This window comes from Brassica oleracea, chromosome C1, assembly GCF_000695525.1.
Source record: "Brassica oleracea var. oleracea cultivar TO1000 chromosome C1, BOL, whole genome shotgun sequence".
Classification (NCBI taxonomy): domain Eukaryota; kingdom Viridiplantae; phylum Streptophyta; class Magnoliopsida; order Brassicales; family Brassicaceae; genus Brassica; species Brassica oleracea.
In genome coordinates this window covers 20,446,734-20,460,530 of record NC_027748.1, presented here as the reverse complement: position 1 = coordinate 20,460,530, position 13,797 = coordinate 20,446,734, and the positions used below count along the sequence as shown (strand labels likewise).

The following is a 13,797-nucleotide window of genomic DNA, read 5'->3' as shown; positions in this document are numbered from 1 at the left end:
TGGTTCTTGGGAGAATTGCAGATTGTGAATGAAAAGCACAAGCAGGGAACATATGTGTAGCTGCGTTCGACTCGACATGTAGTGGTATCTGCAGATCCGCTGATCCCATTGTGGAGGTTAACATGCAATGTGTTGACCTGGAAATCATTATTTGGAAGCTACATTTCGAGGTATTTCCTCAACATATAAATAGACCATAAACAGAGTTTTATATTTATAATACTCAGTGATCATGGAGTCTACAGAAAACAGTCATTTTGCATATTCTATATGGAACCAAGAGATATGTGTTTTGTTTGATGATTGTATTATGATAGCTACTAACATAGGAGATGACTAGAGAAAGATAAATGAGTATGAAACTCTTATATGGGTAGCTTTTGTAAACACATTTGGGTTTATTAACAGTTGTGACAAGCAATTATGTTTATAGTAAAGGAAACCCGCCGCATCGTCAATAACAAATGCGCCTGTTTTTTTGTTGTTTGGGATTGAAATAGCTTATGGGTTTTCTAAATCAATATAATTGATTTGACTAAAACTATCTGGATGACAAAAAGAAAGATTGCAAGTTTAATAACTTATACTTTAGACTTTAATTTCAGCTAAATTATAATGAATCTTTTATCCATATTATCTTAGTTAATTTCAACTAAATTATAATCAGTCTTTTATCCATATTATAATTAGGATTTATTAGAATAAATAAACAGTTTCAACAATATTTAATATGTGATTTAATAAACAAAAGAACATGTAGGGTTTTTAGGAATTAAAGAGATGGGAGACAATAGTTAATGAATATTAAAAGAATACGAAACAGATGATGAAAAATGATTCGAGCAAATTAGTGACAACACAGAGGTAAGCGAGATAAAAATATCAATCAATAAAGAATAAAGAAGAATGAGCAGAGTTAAGTTATTACACAAGCCAAAACTAAGACAAATCAAACAACAGGACGTGAAAACAAATGTAAACAAGACAAGAAGAGATGACAAAGATAAAATGCATTGAAAAACTGAATGCTAGATTAGTAAGCAAAAAACAAAAAAAGATTAAAAAGCAAAAACTCCGCGCCAAGGCGCAGATAACGATCCCTTGCATGAATATGCAAACAAAAAGTTATAATAATATTAACTAAATAAAAGATGATTTTAATAAGGCAATAAATTTGCTGTTTTCTTGAACAATGAAAAGATGACTCATACCACTAATATAATAAAATTAAATCAATATTTTGTCGACATTTAAGAAAAACTTTTGTCTTCTTTCTAGATCTCGTTTGATCTTCCCTGCTAACTCTGATAATCAAGTTTATCTATGCAGCCATAAGTACTTCAATAGTTTTTATTCAACCATTTTCAGTGTAGCATTTTATAACACGCATAATGCAATCTCATTTCTATAAAAAAAGCCTTCTTATTTTCTTTATTTTTAGAAACTATCCAATCTAACGGGAAAATGGATTTTTTATTCTTCAAATATCTGCAATCGGCACTTTTAATATTGACATATACAGCTGATCTGAGTTTCTTTTGTTTATTTAGACCAATTGAAGTCGAGTTCTTCTGATGGTAGAATCAGGAACCTAGGGAGAGTGAAAAACTACATTGCCTTATACCAGCACCTAAAGCATATGTTAGACCTCTCTCTTGGCCCAAGAGTATAGATTATGTGCCTTATGCTAATGCCCCGTTGAAGGCTATTCAGAAATGGATTTAGTATGAGATGGACGTTTTTAGATTCCTTGGTGGTGGAACTCATTTCCCTTAAGGTTGTAGGACTGCTTTGGACAATGGTTGTGAGGTTATGTTTGCTTCTGTTTATAATGGATGCATACAACAGCTACAGTAGCTATACTTCACTTACTACAGATATTAAACATTATGAATCAATGTATTTCACATTACATGAGCGAAACGTAATAATTAGTAGTTCTAAAAACCAAACCGAATAAAAGAAATAAGAATACTTATCGAATGGTACATATAGTTAAATGGGCCTAACCGAATGTAATTTTTACAAATATACCAGATAGATACGAGTCACGCAAAAAAATATATACACCTAGCTTGCAACTTATACTATCTTATACAATAAAACAGACTTGCTTCTCACCTCATTAAACCACATCATCAGGTAGAAGAAGGCTTTTACTGACACATGGCAGCTTCTAAGAGAACTTTATATTTTTCATCCAAACTCGAAAAATAATTGTTATTTTGGGGCTAATGAATTTAAGTTAATGGGCTTTAAATTTTTTGTTTGTGGGCTGATAAATTTTGTTATGTCCACTGATCAAATCCACTATACCGACCTGAGAATCACCCTCTTCGTCTTCAACTCTTCATCGATTCCCATCTTTGATTTCTAGAATTTTTTTTATGTTCTTCAGCTTCAGCTTTCAAACACTGTCCATGGAGTTTCTGAAAGGAGGTGATGAGAGGCGATCATTAACGGAAAATCTCTGAAGCAATTTTCTTTTCATGTCGTTTGGTCTGGATTTCATAACGCCTTAGAGTCGTTACGAGATTCCTTCAATCGTTGTCATTAACGACTATCTTAACTCCTTTATCCCACTCTCAGCATGATCCCTCATTCAATGTACATCAATTTACTCCAGTCGGTGAATCTCTTGCGATAAAAAGGTATACCTTCATCCCCCTGAACATCATCCTTTCATTCCGCACAACACTAAAAAAATTTGCTGAGCAGAATAGATGAGTCCCGGTCTAGGATTGAGCCTCCTAAGCAACCTCGCTAGATTTCGCCTCTAAGCTATCCTGCTGTATCGATCAACTTGAACGCCTGAATCAAATCAGAGTAATAATTGCACAAGTTCTCGGGGAGAACACTGATCGGAGTGATGGGGAGACTTGGCTTGGGTTACCATGCGATCCATCAAAGAAAGAGGAAGAAGCACAACAGCTGAAAGAAGAAGGTTCAGATCTGGAGACAAGGTTTGAATTTGGGGGAAGATGTTTAAAAAAAATGTATTTGTGTTAGCCATCACATCTGAATCTAGATTTTGCCATGGAATAGTATTGGTGCCAAGTTACCTTCGTTAGGTCTTCGAACCTACATGCCTTGGTTCTGTCTACATGAAATAGTATTACACGTCAACCCATCGGTTCCAGTCTTTTGCCTTCTTTTATTTTATATGCACTAATATACTCTCTTTTTGATTTTAAATTGGGTTCAGACACATTGACGATCACGAGAAAGAGGAATTTAGGAGACCATATGATGTTAAGTCTTTGTGGTTGATATGTCCTGCCTCTGCATGTTTCGTTCTCCTCATGCTATGATTGAGTTTACTAGGTTGGTAGTGTATTGAATAAGTTAATAGATTGTGGTTTCGTGAAGCATAAGGAGTTCATCACTTTGAAACTTTCGTTTGTCTTTATTTGGTTTGTATCATTCTTCATATTTCTTTTACACTAGCAGCAAGTGTTTGTTGAAGAATCTCATGAGAAACATCAATTGGGAGATCAACAACACCTTAATAAAACTCAAGTCCTGAAGAAATTATTTGCAAGGCACCACAAAAAGGAAGGAAACGTAAAGGGTGACATGGAAACGGATATATCAATGAAGGAAGATCTTGAAACAAAGCTGAACATAACAAGATATAAGCTCAACAACACACACAAGGGTAACAAAAATCTTAATCATCGCATCTAAAGTCTCAACGGTACTTCCTTTCGGTCTATAAATTTCATCACTTTTTTATGAGTTTTTTGCACTATTGAGTGTTGAAACGGCTAAACCAATGCAAACGTTAATAGAGAGATTCAGAATACACACACTAAGGTGTTCTTGGGTGTTTGATTATGATTGAGTTTTTGTCTGTAGAGATGGGATATTGTAATAGCTTCTGTGAAGTTATCAGAGTGTCAAAAATGGTTGCTAACTTACATAAGCAATTAAGAGCGTTATCTACAATTAAAACAACCAACAAAAATAAATATCCACACAAAAAAACTTCTCTCCAGAGAAGTATACAATCTCACAAAAAGTTCACCCTACAAAGCCAAGGATGATAATACTAAAGTTACTCATGATGGTGGTAGAAATCACATAATGCATCGATCGTCCAGAGCAAGTACAAATGGAAAGATGAGAACATGGTGATGGTTCCAATAAAGAAACAATTTGTTGAAGAAGTTGTTGTTCATAAGGAAAAGAGCGAGCATCAAAAACATGTTTTGCCTTAACTTTGTAATCAAGAAATGTTTGTATTAGTGATCATCTGAAGATTTTTTTGGGAGATAGATGGTGTTATTTTCAGCTGTGAGAAGACGAGACTTTGTATCCATCTCAATAAATGAATATTGACGGTATGAGTACTAATTGTTAAGCAAGCAAAATATTCTTTATATTGGTTTATGAGATGAAGTGGTGGCTCCCAAAGTATTAGTTTTAGAGAAGTAAAACGAATCATTATTGGTGAGAGACTAGAAGCGAGGATGAGAAAGATTGCGCCAGGTAAATTTGAGCGCAACATGTACATACACAATGCATTTGTGAAATGATTTGTCCCATAAGTGTTATGGCATGATTTTAGTAGAATTAGTAATTTAGCAAAAAAATTATCTTTAAATTAGCCACTTGCAAAATATAAGAACATAATATCTAATTGTTGTAGTATTTCTAAAGCAACAGAAACTAATACAAAAATTTACAGAATACTTTTATGTTAAAAGAGTAAATAATTTTATTTATTTAAACTTTACTTACATAATAATCTCAAAACAAATGATCTCAAATGATCTCAAACTCACTAAAATATATAATATAACTTGAGATCTTCGACATATATTGTATTTTGAATAGTTTATGCAAAATGATTTCAAACTCACTAAAATATATATTAGATGCCAAATTACATTTTTAAATCATCATGTAAAAATTGACGCTCAAGTCTTCGCTGCACAAAAAATAGAGAAAAAAAATAAGTACGAGAGAGTGAAAGAAACCGACACAGAGAAATAGAACGAGGGAGATACATGCATCAGCGAGTTCTTCAAAACAAATACTACATACCAGTCGTTGTTTTTGAATTTCATTTCGTTCACCCACACTACAAACCGTAATTACAAAATTAGAGATAAATATTCTGAAAATTCACATAATTGATAAATTCACACAATAATTCAGTATACATTGTAAATTCATCAAAGAATAATACATATGAACCCGGCGCTACGCGCCGGAAAACCACTAGTATCCAAATAAAGAATACTTATCAGAGCAGTCGTCAACTAAGTATCTTATTAATTTATAGTCATTTTTCAAGTTCAACACATAATATATACTAAGTACGAAAAAACATAAAAATCCCTAAAATTTGATCATTATATATTATTTATTTCAGTCAAATGCTTTATTGAGTTTTGAAATATAAATTTATATATATATTATTTATTTTAGTTTATATTTTACTCTTAATTAGATACTTATGCCGTGGTTATGGAAGTTTTTATCATATAATAACTAATGAGGTGCATCTAATATCTAGATATATTGTGTAGTTATTGAATCAGATGTATATATTAGGAAACTCACACCTAAAAAGAAGATTAACTATGCGTTGTATTCATTAACAATATTGTAAGCAAAGAGAATTCAAAAAATTACCATACAATCATATCTTTCACCATCAATGCATCGTTGATTGGTTTATATCAAATTTAAGTTGTCCAACATGTCAAGCTACGATATTTTAATATTATTGTTTACGGTTTACACAACTAATAATTAACCCCAATAATTAACCGACCTTATAATAAATTTTACAAATAAATATTTACTTAATCTATAATTACAAGTTCGTCTCTTTCCTCACGATACTTTTAGATTCATCCAGCTCCAGAAAATTACTAAAAAATGATGTGATGTCACCATGAAAAAAAAATACTTATCAATACGTCATGAGATATATTTAGTCTTCAAATACAATAACACTAAGTGTTTTGCCCGCACATGCGGGCATAATCTTATTATGAATACTTATTAGTTTATGTCTTATTAATCTAAAATCCGCATAATAAATTATTATTTATATTTTCAAACTTTTAAATCAAACATCGAAGTATTTATATATGTCAAATATTTTTCATCAAAATATATACTTATGATTGTGTTAATTATTTTGAAATACTCATCTCTTAGAAATAGTTTAGAAAATATCTTTATATAATTTTTTTTTGCTTGAGTAATATTTAATTATAAATTGTTTTTTATCTTAATTTTTTTGGTAATTTTATTATATTATTTTATAATAAATTGTTTAATATTTAAAATAACATATAAATTTAAAATTATTAAAATAAAATTCGGTAAGGGCATTGTTTAAATTAATAAATTAGTGAATCAATTAGAAACTAATAATAAATCAATAACCTAGCTAAAAGTCTAAAACATAATAAAAATATCACAAATAACAAAAACTAACTAAATATTTAATATAGCATATGAATTTAATATTATTAAAATGAAATTTTTTTTATATAAAGGTTCTTTTTTTTTGTCGATAACATTACAGACTCATGTTGACTCTGTAAACCACACTAAGAGATGTTGATCCATGTGAACGAAGAAAGACGTTTATATATATGGTTCATTAAGGGTATTTTTTAAAATTAATAAATCCCATGTGAACGACGAAAGACGTTTATATATATGGTTCATTAAGGGTATTTTTTAAAAATAATAAATTAGCGACTCAATAAAAACTAATAATAAATCAATGATTTAGCTAAAACTTAATAAAAACATGACAAATAAAAATATTACCTAAAATTATGGAAAAGATGACAAATCAAAAAATTCACTTCTCAAATAATAGTATAGATATACAAAATTTAACTAATATGTATATTTTAAAATATAACAATTTATATTTAATATTTACTCTAACTATTTACATAATTTTCAAAGTATCTTCCCGCCCATAGGGCGGGCCGGCCCTAGTATCTTATATGTTTGTGTTAAAACTTCCATTCTCATTCCGAGTAAATATTTTGTATATTGGTTTTATCTAACATGAAAATCCTTTTAACTAAATTTTTTTTAAGGGATTGTTGCTCCTACTTTAAAACTTATATGGAGCATAACAAAAGTGAATTTTTTTCTTCAAGTATTTGCAGTCCCCTTATTTAATACTCAAGTATTGTTTATGTATATTTATTTATTCTCCAACTAAATATTGACTCCACAAATTAGGATTAGAAAAGTCGACATAAAAATAAATTCATTTGTTAATGGTTGATTATTTTGTTCACAATTTTGCACAGTTAACTGTTAGTATGACGATAATTATGCGAAAAACATATTTGAATATTAAAACAACCAATTACAAATAATTTGAGAATCAAAAGCCTATTTTCCCCAATCTAACTCTTATTTATGAGTTATTTACTGATCTAACTCTCGGCTATACATTAGCGTGGTTTAAGACAGATTAACCATCCATGTTATCAGTTATTACGAATCTGTCATTTCATTTAGTTACATCAATACCATTAAAAGAGGATCATTCTCAAATTATGCCTTTAATGAAAATTATATTTTTGTCAAAAATACCCTTATTTTTACAAGAAAATAATAAAATTCATTAACTGCATTTAAGTATTTTGGTTTTGGGCTTGCTAATACAGCTAAATAGATCTATAAATAATGGGTCCATATATACTTATAAGATATGTTAACTTTAAATTTAATATAAATATTCTAAGTATAAATATAAGACATACATATATTATGAACCATATATAAATTAACAAACACAAAAAAATAATGTTTTCTTAAATCTATGAATTAAAATTCAAAATATATCATTAGAATATTATGCAAATTTTCAATACAAACCAAAACCCTATATCCTACACTGTATATTATATACATATTTGAATATCATTTTTTCGTGTATAATATTATTTAACAATCGAAAATGAGTATATACACACAAATTAAATAAATATATTTACTATGGCATTTTGTACATAATATATGGCAATTACGAGTGTTTAAGAATATTTTAAAATTTATCTTAAAATCAATTTTCAAATCTAAAATAAAAAATACAAACTTATAATATGTTATTAATAACGAAAATAAACTAATATTGTCATATCAATAAAAATTTATATTATCATTTTTTATTTAGATAACATAATAAAAATTTCATCGAAGTCTAAAGAATCAAAAATTTATGTAATAATAAAAAAAACATGAGTAATTTAATCAATTTTTAAAAAATATAAGCAGATATTTTGTGCGTGTTTATCATATCAATGGTACATATCGCGGTTAATTGCAATTTTTGAAGTTTTACTGGGTTCTATCAGATTTCTAATTAACAAATTTTTCATTAAATCTGAACCGGATTATGTACATGTGTCGTGTCACCCGGTTCAACCAAGAATCTAGGTCGGATATGAAAACAATTCCTAAACTCAAACATTATTATAGAATAAAAACAAATAATAAAAACCTAAAAACTCAATTGTTATGATTCGAATATGGATGCATAAATTTGTAGCATAATTAAATAAAACATTCCACAACACTCTAGATAAAAGCGATAATTAGGAGTTCTATAAATAAATCCAATAATAATTAGTCATATATACCCCTTTTTTGTGTGCACCATATACCTCTTCAAGTATTCTTTTTCTGAAATTTCATTAATACTCCTATCATGTTAGTGTTCTCGTCCCTACATTTCAATCTCCTAACTATCGTCTATCTCTTTTTCATCCAAGCATCAATTAATTTAAACTCTATAATCTTCATCTAACTCACCGTGTCTCTTCACCTCTTCCACTATTCACCAAAAATATTCTTTACTTTGATTCCATCGACACCATAATCATAGTCTCACCATCTCCCAAAAATACTACCAATTTCAATTTTGAATCACGATCCACCTTCAATTTCAAATTTTAATAGCAATTATGCGTTGTGGTCTTGTTCCGATGTGGTGGGGTGACTTGTCGGCCTTGGCGAGTTTGTCAACATCACTCATACGGTGGTTGAATAAGTGTTTGTGAAGTTGTTTGTTGATGTAGATAACATATATGTTAGTAAGTATTTTATTAGTGACCCGATATAATTTATGCTTTAGCGGATTCTCAAATTTTTATCGTTGTTTAAGATACATGTCTTTTTATTTGTTAAAAAATATTTTTCATTAGCAGATACATGGTTTCTTAATCGATACATATAGGTTGTTAGCTGTTACAATTAAGTTGCTGCTAACTGATAAATGATTGATAAGATATTATAAGTTAGTTTTCATTTACATGGTTTAGTGATCGATACATGGTTTTCTAAAGAAAAAATGATATTTTTGTTTGGTACAAAGTTTGTTAGTTGGTGCATGTTATGATACGAGATTTCTTAGCTTATATTTGATTTAATAACAAATAATGAATATTAACAAGTATGTATAGTATTGCTTAGATTTTTGTTAGTAGTCTCACAATTGTTACATATTTCTTAAAGAATCGTTATTGGTTCCATATCCAGATAACATGACTATTAAGTATTAACCGGTAACAGTTAACTTTTATTCTTAGTATGTTAATATATCATTGTCAGCTGACAAAGATGAGATTAAGAGGAGATTGGTGGAGAAGGATTTTAAGAGTTGCTATCGACGTTGATGAAGAATGAGAAAAGTCATCGTCACAGTGAAGGTTTGGAGGAAATAAAAACAATAAGCTTCAGGGAGATGTGAGCACTGAACTTCTGTGAGAGAAGAAAAATGTATAAATTAATTTACATAAACAAAGAATCGGATGAGAATGGGGAAAATAAATAGATCAGAGGGAGATAGAAAGATATACTGACAGTTTTGGAATTTGGAGGTAGGAAAACTAAACAACTTGCCGTAATGTCCCATCAGTACAAATCCGGGCAAAACTTCGTATATAATATATAGTTAAATGTCTAGATAATCTAGAATGAAAATAAAAAAGAATTTTGTGAATTAACCACTACTCAGCGACATTTGAAGTATTAATTTACTTACATTTTTTGTCTATACCTGAAGCTGTTTGAATTTGTTGATAGAAGCCTGTTTTTATAATTGGTGTTAGTTGTCACAGATCTTGTTACCTTTATCCCACGCCGATCACGTGGAAAGAAGAAGATCATAACAGTTTACCTACCGAATATATGCAAACACGTTTTCATAGGATGAAAATCTATTTATCTTCTCTATGAAAGGAGAGAAAATGCATCTTAGAGAAGATAAATAGATTTTCATGTATAATACAGGAAAAACAACGTAGAAGAGAATTCCAGTCTCATTCCTCTCGCATACACAAACCCTTTCAACATTTATAACTATAAGCATATATGAGTTATGATATACAGACAAAATTCCTCACCCGATCCTATACATACTTCATGAATCGCACTCAAACGACTAGTCTCTTAACTTATGCATTAGAGAACATTTGATAGCTAGTGATTGAAATGTATTTAAATTGTTATAAATTATACCTATTTGACCAATAGTATTTGAAATAAATAAAATTATTTATAAAATTAATACAGTTTACAATTAATCTTCATCTAAAAATAAAGTATAATTTTCATTGAATATCTAGAGTGAAATTTTTATGCAACAGGATTTTTTTTTTTTTAAAACAACATTTGTTACGAAACAAAAGAAGTAAAAGACAAGCGTAATATCGACTCTCACCATTTAAAAGAACCCTGGTACGTGAAATGGGGATCTTCATTCTTTAATCTTTATAGTAAAAAAAACCTTGTGAGATAAACATCAGCTAGAAAATTTTCTTTGAGATTACAAAAAAAATCTCTTTTATATTATAAAAATAATATTTGTAAGAAATATGGTCACACCCTAATTGACATGTGACAGTGTCAGAATCATTAAAAAAATTAGAATGATGACGTGACAGTCTCACAATCATTTAAAAATTAATGTGTTCACACACTAATTTTCTTAATTCCATCGCATATAATTTAATGTGTTTACACACTAAATTTTTTTAATCAGCTCATTTTTAGTTTATGTATTTTAACCTTTGTATTGGTAAATTAAAGTTCTCTCCATGCACCTACTGAAAGAAAAAAAATTACAAATCATTAAAATTCACACCAACTAAAATGCTGGAATGAGAATATTTTTAGAAACTGAAAGTTTCGTACCTTGTTGAACTTGGCTATAGTTGAGGCTTTTGTACACGAAAACAACAAATAATTGTAATTGGTTATCAATTAAGGAAACTGAGGTGAAAAACACCACAGAAAAATTCAGATCTTTAGTTTGGCCAAGTATTACCCTTCTGTACAGAGTTTTCATATCAAATCAAGAATAAGAAACATAATCAAATTGCTAGAAAAATAAAAAAATCAGAAAAGATTTAAAAGAAAATAAAATTCACGAAATCGATTGAAAAACAAAATTCAGGTGCCTAGTGAAGAGATCATATTAATTTTACGCAACCATGATCCCTTTTCGCTCAGTTGTATCATGTTTTTATTATATTTACTAGGAATTTATTAATAAGAAAGTACACGTTATTGGTTATCGACTACGTCAATTTTGCAACATGCTCAAAGATATTTACACGACGCCCAACCATTTTATTGGTATTCTTAATGTATGGTCCAACAATTATGTATGTAAAATAAGCCCAAAATATTTGTTTTACATTATTTTATTTTGCTTTATATTAGTAGAAGAAAATAAATATGGATAAAAAATATGGATCCGAAGAATCGAACCGAACTTGATTTGAAAGTAATACTAAACACAAACTCAAACTGATTAAGTAATCCCCTGGATCAAAAATTTTAATATCTGGATAACCAGAACCGAATCCGATCTGAAATATTTTAGATACCAAAAATATCTAAATCACAATTATCTACTTAAAATATTTTAATTTTATATCTATTAGATATTTAAAATATGAAAATGCCAAAACAAATATCAAAGTAGTCACAAGTAAATATCTAAAAATAAAAAAAATGTTCAAAATAATGAAAATATCTATTTTTCTCCATCCAAAACCAAAACAAATATCAAAGTAGTCACAAGTAAATATCTAAAAAAAAAAAATGTTCAAAATAATGAAAATATCTATTTTTCTCCATCCAAATATTTAAATTGTACTAATTTTTATGTAAGTTTAAAAAATTAGTCTTACATTATTCAAATTTTTATGTTTTATAATATTTTTATTTTCGGATTTTGAGGACTTAAGTATCTTTGGATTTTTGTTACATAATTAAAATGGGTACCCGAACTCGAATCCTAACCGAACCCACAAAGATTCGAACCAAATACAAACCAAATTCAAACTGAAATTTGTAAATATCCAAATCAAATTTAAATTTCTAACTCTCAAAATCCGAAATCCGAATAGATCAACTAAATCTGAACGGATATCTGAATGCCCATCCCTAAAATAAAAGAAGCTATACGACAATCTCTTAGTACAACATAAAATAAATAATCTAATCAACTATTTTACTACGTGCACGGCGCGGATCACTATCTAGTATGAGATATATAAAATAAGCCTAAGTATGCTGAGAAGGTCATCATTCCGTAATCAGAATGTGCTCCAATTCAATGTTGTCTTTTTGAGGGATCCAAAATTTCTAAGAAATGAAAATAACATTGAGGTTGGCAAATATACATAGCCTAGAAATTGTTTTAGTGATTGTAAGAGGATATGGTTGAATCTAAGTTTGGTCGGCTTGGATAAGAAGAACAAAACTCGATTATAGGTTATTTCAAAAAAGGCGTTTTGATGAGCTGATGAGGAAAAGATTATAGAGTGTGTGAGCACAAGGGGAAGTAACCCGACACTCGTCGGAGTGTGCCGAAAAAGTACAAGTCGGTGAGAAAGAGTAAGACTAAATAAATCCTATTTTCTAGAGGTCAGTCTCCGTGTTCATGTCTTGATCATCCCTTTTGGTCTCTCTTGTCCTCCTTTTATACATGAACTCCTCCTCTTTTCTCCCAATCGGTTTAACTTAATGAGCTGGGCCGATCTTGACAGACCGAACTTAGCGGGCCGAGGCTTCAGGCCATTTAGCATGCAAAACTCGTGGCGCTGAGTAGTGCTGATTTAAGCCGACTTCGTGGGCTGGGTTCTTTATTTGATGGGCCTGTGTAGAGATAGAATCCATATCCAACAGATATGAACTTTGATCCACTAGACAAAATTCCTCACCCAAAACCTTACATATTTCATGAATCACTATTCTCAATTAATCAATATCTGATTTAAGTATAAGCAAATCTCCACTAGAGAAACCATTTTTCTTCCCAGACATTGGTATTAACGTCATCCTCTAATGCGTAAGTAAGAATTACGCCCGACTCAACTCATGGAAGCCCTAGAACGCTCCCGCTTGAGATAGTTCTTTACCTCCCGAGGAAAAATTTATATCATGTGTTCGCCAGCTATTCCATTCAAAAGCATACATTCATGGCTATGCATAAGCCCTTAAAACAAAACATGCAAAAATATTTTGCTTCAAAAAAAACTGATGCTAGAAGGTGAAGAGAAGAGAGTCTCTCATCTGAAGAAAATATAAGAAAAAAATCGAAAGATGTACATAATGAAGCACAAAGAAAAACGGCTGACTCACAACATACAACCAAGTCCCATGAGGAAAAAATCTCTAGACGAAAACAAAATCTTGATGAATGGGAAACTGGTGATCATCTCAAGAGTTGATAGTCTCAACTGGGGAAAATAGGGATAGAGATTGTCTCCCTTGAAGGTTCTACAG

General features: G+C 30.0%; 1 long non-coding RNA gene across 2 annotated transcripts; it reads left to right on the top strand.

Annotated features, from left to right (window-relative positions):
* The first annotated feature begins 2,308 nt into the window (after positions 1-2,308).
* LOC106342396 lies at positions 2,309-3,908 on the top strand. Of its 2 annotated transcripts, XR_001269834.1 has the most exons (3): positions 2,309-2,651; positions 2,719-3,324; positions 3,451-3,908. It is a non-coding gene; the product is annotated as an uncharacterized LOC106342396 (long non-coding RNA). The 2 variants fall into 2 exon arrangements; XR_001269833.1 differs by having other exon boundaries at positions 2,719-3,908.
* Positions 3,909-13,797: the final 9,889 nt, after the last annotated feature.